Here is a 12,145-nt window from a genome sequence, read left to right on the forward strand (position 1 = left end):
TTCTTCACCAACCTGAATACGCTGCAACCACTGTACAGTTCTGAAAGGCTGTGAAATGCAAGAAAAGCTATTATGAGACACTTGAAGCAGCAAAACACTTTCTGTGTTACATGAATAGCTTAAATTAGAATAAGCGGACCAGTCAACGGAGTTGCACCGAAGTAAAAGTAGATAGCATATAGAAATTGATAGACTATTGGACTGGGATGCCAGAGAGCCACTTTCTATTCTGAACTCCTCCACTGGCCTGGTAGATAACCTTACATGTATTATCTAGCCTTCCACAGCCTCCTCCTACTTTTTCTGTGTGTAGTTTTAACAATAGAAAGGAAAAATATTTTTCCATTAAAATCTCATAGTCATACTACCTGAAATTGAGGAAAACTTCAAGTTATGTAGATATTTTCTATGCAATTGTCCCAGCCTGATTCTTTTCAGAAGAGGGCTTCATTCAGAAAAGAATAATAATTCCATGTTTTCAAGTAGATATAAATAGCAATATACAAGACAGGCCCCATTGGTTTGTTAGTTGTTAGCCCAGGCTACCAGTTAAATCACAAATGATTTAAAATTAATTCAAGTCTATAATACTATTTATGCATTGCTCTTTGTGGTTTATATATTATAATTAAAGGATAAAAATGTGAACATTGCTTTGCCCAAGGCCTCTTAGATCAGATATTTCAGAAAAACAACTAAGCCACATTACCTTGCTCCATTTATATGATGGTAAATGTATAATTAACTCTTCTTTTCTGAAGGGGGGCCTGAATTCATCATTCATTACCAACAATTCTTAAAGATAATCATATTTTGTAAGGCTAAGATTACAGAGGATAATTATAATTTAAAATAGCCCACTTGAAAATCTGGTTTGAGCATGTTATTTGGCAAAGTGTGTAAATTACTGGAGAAGCTAGATGGAGCATAAAAAAAACATTTCAAGTATTGAAAAATAAAGGATTTAATTTTTATTTGCAGTATTTTTTTTTTCTTTTTGCCTAATTCAGAAGAAGTTTAAATGCATTTTGAAAGCTGTTTATGGGTGAAAACCAGCCCCTTACTTACATACAAATTTTTCCTACAGAATTTCAGGATATACAGTTACAAAATTATTTTGTTTTAACATAATTGATGTTAAGAGTACAAGACCCAGCAGAGAGACTGTTATCACTGACGGTGATCAGTAGCAGGTTTATAATAGAGATAAATTTTCCCTCTTCCTACATAACATCTTGATTTCTTAAGTGGTACTGATTCAAGAAATAAAACCGCATGTCTAACTACCTGTGGTGAGTTAACCTTGGCTAACGGCCAGACTCTGACCCAGCTGATCACTCACTCCCCATGCTCAGCAGGAGTGGGGGGGAAAACAGGAAAAAACAGGAATGATAAAGCTCATGCATCAAGATGAAAACAGGGAGATTGCTTACCAGTTAGCATTGTGGGCAAAGCAGACTCAGCTTGGGGAACATTAATTTAATTTACTGCCAAATTAAACAGATTTGGCTAGTGAGAAACAAAGACAAACACTAAACCACCTCTCCTTCCCTCTCTCCCAGGCTCAGCTTCACTCGGTGCCTCCAGACTCCTCTTTCCTGTGAGAGGGGCACTGGGCAGTCCCCGCCCTCTATAGACTATTGTCTATAAAAGACATCCATTTTCTGCCACTTTCTCCAGGCTGGATAGTCCTAGTCTATTTAACTGCTGTATACTTTTGATCATGATTTTTGCCATTTTCTTAATCTTTTTCTGTTATAATATAACCTTTTTGAGGTAGGAGGGACTGGAGTGGCTCGAGATATTTGGGATCTGGGCATATGGTAGATTTAAATAGCAGCATGATTTCATTCTCTCCTTGTAACTTCTAATTGATTCACTTTTTTGATGGTTTCTGAGCACAGTCATTTTGTGCCAGCAGCTGTCACATCTCCAAGAACTCATTCTTTAGCAATAACAACCCATCACTCTGTAGGTGACATTAAGATTGTTCTTTTCACACTTGCATCATTTTATTTTTGTCTGCTCTGAATTTTACCTAGCATGTTTTTTTCCTGCAACTACTTCAAGCAGCTCATTGCAGATGGTCTTTTTTGCCACTGTCAGTAAAATATTGCAAGATCATCCATGACTGTGTTGACTAGCAGAGACTGGGCACACATTTCATTTCTTAGTATCTGCCATGATACAGTCAAGTTGCAGAGTCAGACAGTAAGAGCTTTTTGTTATCCCATTGCCTTTGCATCTGTTTATGGGAGAATACACTAAAAATCTCCTCCAGACAAAGGAAGCTCATGGAAACCACTGACAATGATATGAGCGTGAACATGAGAACATTGTTTTGAGGCCTGTCTAATGCAAAACAATTTCCTAAATGTAGTGCAAATGTGGTACCATCTGATCAAAAGATGTACTTCATTTCTAGAAATATCAGATTTACACATTTTCCCGGGTGTGACAAACATAACTACACATTGTACAGTAACACCTTACAAAAAGGCAGCCAGCACTGCAACTTCTGTCCCTATGTGTGAGCACTATGAATATCACACTATCTTTCAGTTTATCATTAAACTTCCCTCACTAAAGTCAAAATAAATTTTTCCTCTATTTTTTTAGAGTACTACCCTCACATTTTCCTCTCCTCTGCTCTGCCCCCATGAGACACAACCACTTACATGCATAAAAGATTGTTATTAGAGCTTTCACTTTCCAGAAAGCATCATTCTTGTTAATGTTTGGCTAGCAGGTAATACTTCACGTTTACAGCTGCATCAGGTTTTTAACTCAACTTAGAAGGAACAAAACCAATTTCACTATTTTTATGTTCAAAGTAGAGAAATTATGTTGGCTTTCCACACAAAGAAAAACCTAACATAAAAATAGATGGCATAAAATCTCTGCAGACAACTATGTCCCAATGGCTGTTCTACAGAGCTGGACTTCTCTAGCATGCTCTGCCGGAGAAAGAGTTGAATTTTAGAGAATTGTATAACAGCATTGCACTTCAAAACCTAATTCTGAATAAGAGACAAACAACTTCTATTACAATTCAACATCCTGACTGATTCCAAACTTCTACATGAAAGTCAGGCCTGAGGTTGTTCAAGAAGGGGAAGTGCAAAGTCTTGCACCTGTGGAGGAACAACCCCAGGGACCAGTACATGTTGGGGGCCACTAGTCTGGAAAGCAGCTTTGCAGAGAAGGACCTGGAGGTCCTGGTAGATGCCAAGCTGAACATGAGCCAGCAATGTGCCTTTACCACAACGGTATTTAATGGTATTGTGGGCTGCATTAGGGCTGTTAAACCCAGCGAAAAGATCAGTGTATATAAATACCTAAAAGGAGGGTGCAAGGAGGATGGAGCTCTTTTCAGTGGTGCCCAGTGGCAGGACAAGAGGCTATGGGCACAAACTGAAACACAGGAAGTTCTGTCTGAACATCAGGAAACCTTTTTTTACTGTGAGGGTGACCAAGTCCTGGAACAGACTGCCCAGAGAGGATGTGGAGTCTTCATCCTTGGAGATATTCAAAAGCCATCTGGACATGATCCTGGGCAGCAGGCTCTAGGTGTCCCTGCTTGAGCAGGAGGGTTGAAGCAGATGACCTCCAGAGGTCCCTTCCAACCTCAACCGTTCTTTGATTCTCTGGTTCTGGGTTATCATTGGTTGGAAGAGCTGGTGTGAAATTTAGGGATGGGAGAAGGAAAGAAAGAAAGAAAAAAACTTGCTGTTCCTTCCTCAACTCTCTTCAGTAAGTAAATTGGGTGTCTGAAACAAATATATTCTACCCAGGAAATAACTTTCTTTTATGATTAATTTATGCTCAGACACACAAGTCATCTAGACACCAGACACAAGTCAATCAGTTAGGCCAAATAACGACACCTTGAGACCTCAGCCAAAATGCAGAGAACACCGTGAAAGCAGGTTCTTAAGTATGGGAGTATGGGAGAAAGCCAAAATTTTTGTGCTGGACAGTAGCCAAAAATATATTTGATACTGTAAAAGCAGTTTAAATACAAAATATTCTTCTGTACTTTTTCACAGACGGAACAAATCCAAAGCAAATCAGATTGTCTTTTCTGAGTTACGTAACCCTCAATGTTAGAAAACAGCCTCTGAAGACAACGTTATCTATCAATCTTATAGAATGTTTCACAAATTCTCTATTCACAATATTCAGTTTTCTTCTGAGGAATGACTTCAATCTACTAAAGGCTCACTGATTTTGTACAAAACATCCTACATAATAGCTTGAGAACAATCACTCTCATGTTCTTGACAATGATGGACTCTGACTTCAGATTTCATGTGAGGCATTAAATGAGTAAAAACCAGCGGAAGTTAAAACCTGTTTTCATTGCTTTCCTCATGTGGTTCAGTACCAAAAGCTTAGAATTATTTCTGCTTCATATCTACTTGATAATTCACTGAGTAAGTAAAAGCTAAGGGGTGGAGAGAGAAGCAAGCACAGAAAAGAGAGTATTATGAAAGATTTCCGTACACTGGTAGAAATCTTTTTAAAGCTTGCACTCAAGCTCACACAGTTAGGTTTTGGGTAATGAAAGGTCTAATTATTTTAGTTAGTAATTGCTGGTATTGAGCTGGCTTAAGGATATTTTTGTCCTTCTCGATTACTCTTTTTGCCTTGAATAATTTGTTGGCAGTTCTAATGCCAACTGTGTTGTGAAAAATGAGATAGCCAACACTTTGTTCCAACTGATAACATGACGCTTTCTGTTCAATGGACTGAGTGTTCTTAATTAACTTGCTGCAAGACCCACACATCACCATTTGGAGGGTATGAACAGAGGGAGAAAAAGGAAAACTGAAGGATGGCAGCTGTTTATCCTCTTTTAATGAAACTTCTGCTCAAACCTTTAGAAAACCTTTCTTTTTCATGGAATCAGAATTCCAGCATAGCATATTTTGAACAGTTGACTTAAATGAAATCTAATTCACCCCATTTCCTATAACATGAACAGCACAGATAGCCAGAGACAGAAGCATAGCTGGACATCTATGATTCTACTTCAAAATTTCCTTTACTACCATGCCCCAGGACAGTACTTGCTCACTGATTCAAAGAACTTGGTTACTTACATTTTGGTAGCCAAAGGTGGTTTATCCTTGACTGTGGGACACAGGTGAAGAGAAATACAACCTGTAAGAGGCAAAAATACTCTTGTAGCTCTTTCTGACTGTGCAAACTATAGACTTTTCTTCTTATATTATTCTTAAAATAAAAAATTGCATTTAAGCCTGTCCAGCTACAGATAGAAAGAAAAAGAATGACAGCTGAGAAAATGGCACTTGATTCTCTCTGACTGATTACTGTAGCTGAGTGTTTTACTTACTGGAAAGTACTACTCCACTGGGAAAAGCTAAACTGGATTCTAATGTAATCTGAAAATATAGATTCAGATAAGGTCTATGCAACTCACTTCTTGGCAATAGGACTGTCAGTTCAACAAAGTTCACACTCTTGCACAATGCTGCAAATCCTGTCCAAGTTATAGCAGACCTAGACCTTCTCTGGATTGCACTACAAGGCAAATTCATCAAAGAAACAATGACCTGCATCAGTTGCGAACTGTTGTGCATATAAAAGGAAGAAATGGAAAGTCAGCTGAAACAGAAATATAATTCTGCCCCTTGACCTTTAAAAAATTAACTCCTGTTGATCCATTGACCCATGAGAAAAGAAAAAGCTTAGATGTGGGGTTCTTCTCTAGGGGAAAGATTTTTAAGAAGAAAAATAGAGTAATTCTGGATGGTAAGAAAAGTATTTGGTATCTGCAGAAAAAGATTGAAAAAGTCATCTGAAGGCATGAAGCTCACACAACTGCCTTTGTCCCACTTTTCATAAAACTTGCACTGGTGAAGATAAAGTTGACCCTCCACTTGTCTGGAAGCTGCACATTTACACTGAGGACTTGGGGAAATTTTTGCTTTCGTAAATATCAGCTAGCAATTTCTTTAACCTTTGCTCAGCAGTCACATACAATCATATCTTTCTTCATCCCACTATATATCCATATGTACTGAAAGAAGGAAATTGTTGCATGTAAGGTGGACTGCCCTTTCACTCAGGAACACAGAAATACTAAGCAATAACATTGCACAAGTTTACTATGATGAATCACTTACGAAAGAGCATGAGGTGCCCCTCCCCTTTCAACTGTCAAATGACTTCCAAATCTACCTACCCAACCACTTTGATCTGAACAGACTTTGGGGGAGAGAAAGCAATTCAGAAAGGAAACAGTTCACCAACCCCTTCAGGTTTAGACTTCCACTACCATGAGTATCTTGGATACCTCATTTCAACCATGTTATATAAAGTGATTTATAAGTAAAAGCAACATCCTGGCTTTAAAAAGCTTGCAGCTCATGAAGGGAAGCTCTCTCTTTTTGTGGTGTGAATCAGTGCAGCCTTGGAAGTAATTTTGGGGCAACTGCTCAGGACTGTGCTACACCCTGACTAAGTCAAACACATGTATCTAGTCCTACCTTGTTTTCTATTGCAGTTGTAAAGACACCACCTCAGAAACAGGCCTTACAAAGTCACCTGACTGGCACTAGTTGGCCTAACAGCTGTATTTGCTGCTTTTTTTCCACCATATGTTTTCCTCTTAGTGAAGAAACCACAGTTATACTTAGCATTCAGCTCCACTCCTCTCACCTTGGGGTGAAAGGCTGTTGCAATGCATATCCCTGTTTATATCAGCTTTTTTCACTTTGGTGACCTCTGGAAGAAAAGACTTGCTGTGCAGAACAGCATGTACCAGAAATAAAAAACAGAAAAAGCACACAGCTTTGTTCATACAAAGATCTTCGTTCCTATGAGTATTACTCACATTCACAGAACTGAATATTACTTGAAGCTGGCCTCAAAATAAGAGCAAAAAGCACTTCGATAAACAGACTGAAAATGGCTGTCCAGGTACACTGCCACTTTTACAAGCACAACAGCATAATTTTATCAAGTGTCTGAGTCAGAAATAAGAACATTTCAAAGTCAAGCAAGAAAATGTCTGTCATATGATCTGCTGGGCTGTCCAGAGGTCAGGGGTTAATGATTAGGATGGAACAGAGCCAATTACATGTGTTCATCTTTAGGAGTGAAGAAAAACTTGTGTTAGTCCCTTCCATGTACCCAGTTCTTGGTTTTTTTGGTTTTTTGTTTTTCACTTTTCTCAAGGACTTGAGACAGAGAAAGCAGCTGAAATAAAACCTCAACTTTTCTTTAAGGCATTTCACAGTACAACTTCAAGATTTCTAATTCTTCATTATGTAGAAATGGAAGTTCTCAGAAAACGTATGGCACAGTCTCTGAACTTGCCTCAAAACCCGTCTGGTTTGTGGTCCTAAATACTGAAGAGCAGAAAAAGAAAAGCTAATCAATTTAACCACTGTCCACTGCTATTTGTACAGCACATTGATGGGGACAGGGGAAACACAGAGAAACAGTATTAGTTGTTCATACACTCATATTTCCCATTCCCATGGCATTTAAGTTTCTCAGGTTCTCTGAATGAAGAGGGTTCTCACTTTTCCAGGCTTTAGCCAACTGGAAAAGTTGGATGAGTTTGTAGCATCCAGAAATAAGGAATGTAAGCCAGTATCTGGTTTGGATTTGGATGTGCATATACAGGGACAAGGACCAGAGCAGAAAATAGCCAAATCAGCAGTAACATTAGTATTTCTTCTTTTATTCTGTTTTAGGACAGTATTCAAACCCAAGTTGTTTTATTGTATTTCGAACTATAGTTCCCTGTTCTGATGGAGGACTGTAGGAAAACACATGTGAATGAAAGATGTGGGCGCAAACTGAAACACCGGAGCTTCCATCTGAACATTAGGAAACACTTTCTTAACTGTGAGGATGAGGGAACACTGGCACAGGTTGCCCAGAAAGGATGTGGCATTTCCATCCTTGGAGATATTCAAAAGCTGCCTGGACATGGTCCTAAGCAGCCTGCTGTAGGTGACGTTGCTTGAGCAGGTGGGGCGGACCAGATGACTTCCAGAGGTTCCTTCCAACCTCAACCATTCTGTGATTTTGTGGTTCTGTGACTCTGTGATTTGAGCTTCACAATAAATAAGTAAATAAAGGCAAATATGAGCAGTTTTATGGGTAGTTTCCAGGACAATCCTTGATTTAGGTGCTGTGAATTAGGTGCTAGGGGACAAAGAGAATAAAGTTGAGTAAAAAAATGTGTTAATAAAGAACAGTTTCATTAAGCTGATAGGGTGTCTTATTTTTTTTACTAGATATAGCTTTTGAAGTACATCGTATTTTGTCCTAGTGGGAAAACCATGTGCAATAGTACAAAAAATAAATTGTGATTTTTCTAAGTGGGATAGTTTTCTTGTAATAACAGCCTAGAGCTAGAAGCAGAAGCATCTTCTCATGAACAATATTATTAAAAAATCTGCAAAAGTTTGCAGCACATGTAATTCAGATGAATTATCTTAGTAGTTTAAGCATTTGCTGATTAAACACAAACCAAGCTTCATACATCAAATACAGCAAAAGAGAAGTATGCATAATTTGGCACTAACATTACAGGAACTGGAAAGATAGAACAATCCTTTATAAGGCAAGACATGAATTAGCTGTTCTTTCAGCAGTGAACAGTTAGAATTCAGAATTGGAACTTAAAAAATGAAGAATTTCAGGTGTAAAAGATAAAATACCATGTTTTAAAGAAAAAATCTGCAAAGAAACCAGACATGCTATGTCCTTCAGTACGCCACACTGCTAATGAACATGCTCGAAAACCAAGTAGTTTGAACGAGACTATTTCAAGTCATGATATATTTGCATTCTGAGATTCTTAAACACTTTCTCTGGGTAACTGGTATCAAAACAGGCCTCTAACTTTACAATGGTTTTGGTACAGGCACATTGCAAATGTGGGGCTGAGGAGTGATGTGCTCAGTTGACATACATGTGGTGATACAGAGCCAGAAAAAATAGTTAAGAATAAAAACATAGAGTAGGCAGATGAGAAGAAATTTATAGTAATAACGAGAATCAGATGCTTCTTTAAGAAGCATCAGTGTCCAGTTCTGAGATGACAAGCTCTCACTTAGCACAGAACAAGAAGATAATGTGAAAAACTTCCCTGGATCAAATTTTCCTTGTATAGAAAGAGTGTATTTAGCACTTCTGCACTGACACATGTTTTATTTTCTGAAATGTCCTGCTGTGCCTGTTAGCTTGTTTTCCTAAAGCTACTGTGACCTCCTTTTCCCAGCAATGGATCTTAACCAATAGTGGGCTCCTGTGGCATGTATTACCATACAGCCACTGATTTTAATGTCTTTGCACAGCAATTGCAGGTATGGTCCCTGATGGCTACCTTGACTATTCCTACCTTAACTACTCAGCAGCTATGATATTGCAGCCTTGCTTATTACAGAGGAGATATGATCTCATATGACGCTAAGACATTACAGCATCTTTGCATACCAATGGTGATTAATGGGAGGAAAAAAAAAGGGTTTTTTTAGTGATGTCCGTTCAGAGCATATACTCAGGAAGAGTCTACAAAAAATTTAATATTTTGGACAGATTTTGGACCAAAAAGGAATATCTGGCAAACAGTTCCCTGTTCCACATCTAGATCTTCTCCAAGTGGAATGAAGAACAACACACTCCTTAATGCTGTATCATGAACTCAGAAGGGGCACAAATCGACTATTGAAATTAGCCCATTGTTCCATCACTCAGGTGCAACTCTCCCTTTCATTCCCATAGAAGATAATTCGTTGCTTGCACTCAGGGTCACAGATGAAGGAAAAAATCTTCTGTACACAGCTTCCTGCAATCCATAGGGAATGCAACAATGGTGTCCATTAGCAATTTATCTACCAACCACCATCCTGGCTCAAACATGTGGGCAATTTATACACTAATTATTTCTTAAGGTAAGTGAATAAATACTTTGTTTGTATCAGGTTAGTGTAAATAAGTGAAAGTCTCTGCTATTTATCAGTAATCAATGGGAAGAGATTTGGACAGATGCCATATTATAGCAGAGAGTTTGTACTCAGATGCTATCAGCAGATATTTCATAAACAGTCTGAAATCAAATGATGAAAAAACTGCAGAAAAACTGCCAAGTTAATGAAGGTTGGAGTGGTTTTTGGTTTGCTTTTTTTCTCACTTTTAATTATTGTTTTGCCGTCATTAGTTGAGATTTTGTGGTGGACTTTCACAGCACAAATGTAAACCACTGCATTTATCAGACTGAGTAGTTCCCATATTACATTAACAGGATTATACTATCTTTCACAAGACAGTAAACATAAGAACAACCAAAGAGGAAATTCTAATCAGCCCTCCATTTACACCACAAGATTTAATTTTGTTTCTGGGTCAGACTGCTCTTAGTCAGGGATCTGAAATTGTTTCTATTGCAAGTTAAGAAATAAAAACAAAAATGTAGAATAGGGACAGACGCTAGCTCCAGTCCCCATTGTGGATCCACAGGTCCCTACTCCTTTCGAGATTTAGTGGAGCACTTATACATTTAATTTTAAGAAAGTAATCCCTTCAGAACTGATGGGTCTATTTCGATAGTACTTTAAGCACTTTAAGTATTAAGTTTTTAATACTTCATTATTACTTTAATATTTTGCTAGATTGAGGCTTATGGTTTCCTTCAAAATGCCTGTGAATCTGCTAAACATCTGTGGTACAAAATCTTTGTAATTAATCCATCACTTTAATGCTCATTTCTTTCTTAATGATAATGTATGTTGGAATGGAATTACAGGCAGCTAGGTTTAATTATCTAATCTAGGTTTAATTATCTAATTATCTAATGACATACTTATTGCATGTACAATTGCAATGATCAGTAAACAGTCACCAAGAATTCATTATCATTTGTAAAATCACATCTAAGTGCCTACGTTTCAGAAACATATTCACCATCTCAGAGCTCAACCATTGTACAATTCAGAAGTTTTCTTAATGTAAATTATCAAAGAATAAGCCCAAGAATCCAACCTAAGTTTGCATCTGCTCATCATATTATTTACATAAGTGACAGGAGCATGGAACTTGAAGACACTGATTTGGTTATCAAGTCTGGTCTCCTCCAAGGTAACTTATCTTACAAGTCCCTTCTTAACATGGAGTTTAGGGCTTTTATGCTGGAGGTATTTTCACACTTCTTGCTTTGAAGGGAATGCTGTTGCAGAATGTGGTTGCACTAAGGCAGCTTAGGAACTTCTGCCTAATCTCCAGACTTCATTTACTGATGGACAACTTTTATATATTTTTTTTTTAGGGCTAACTTTACTTAGCAAATATTCCCTTGTTGTGGTTTAAGCCCAGCTAGCCACTAAGCACCACACAGCCACTCGCTCACTCTCCCCCCAGGTGGGATGGGGAGAGAATCGGAAGAGTAAAAGTGAGAAAACTCATGGGTTGAGATAAAGACAGTTTAATAGGGAAAGCAAAAGCCGAGTGTGCAAGCAAAGCAGAACAAGGAATTAATTCAAACTTCCCATAGGTAGGCAGGTGTTCAGCCATCCCCAGGAAAGCAGGGCTCCATCATGCGTAACGGTTATCTGGGAAGAAAAATGACATCACTCCGAATGCCTCCCCTCCCCCTTCCTTCTTCTTCCCCCAGCTTTATATGCTGAGCATGACATCATATGGTATGGAATATCCCTTTGGTCAGCTGCGTCAGCTGTCCCGGCTGTGTCCCCTCCCAACTCCTTGTGCACCCCCAGCCTACTCGCTGGTGAGGCGGTGTGAGAAGCAGAAAAGGCCTTGACTCTGTGTAAGCCCTGCTCAGCAGTAACTAAAACATCCCTGTATTATCAACATTGTTTCCAGCACAAATCCAAAACATACACCCATACTAGCTGCTATGAAGAAAATTAACTTTACCCCAGCCAAAACTGGCACATCCCTTCTTAATGTTTACCATGCTGATAGAAGTCAAATGAGCACCAGCCATCTCTGAATGTTTACTTTGCTAGGGCAAGTAAGACAAGATCTTATGTCACTTGACTTCTAAGGTGATGCTTACAGTCCTACTCCGCAGCTGTCCTATCAGTCTACCTCATTAACAATGCCCACATTTTACTGTCAGTAGAGAATGTCTCACTAATGA

The sequence above is a fragment of the Gavia stellata genome, chromosome Z (genome assembly GCF_030936135.1).
Source record: "Gavia stellata isolate bGavSte3 chromosome Z, bGavSte3.hap2, whole genome shotgun sequence".
NCBI lineage: Eukaryota > Metazoa > Chordata > Aves > Gaviiformes > Gaviidae > Gavia > Gavia stellata.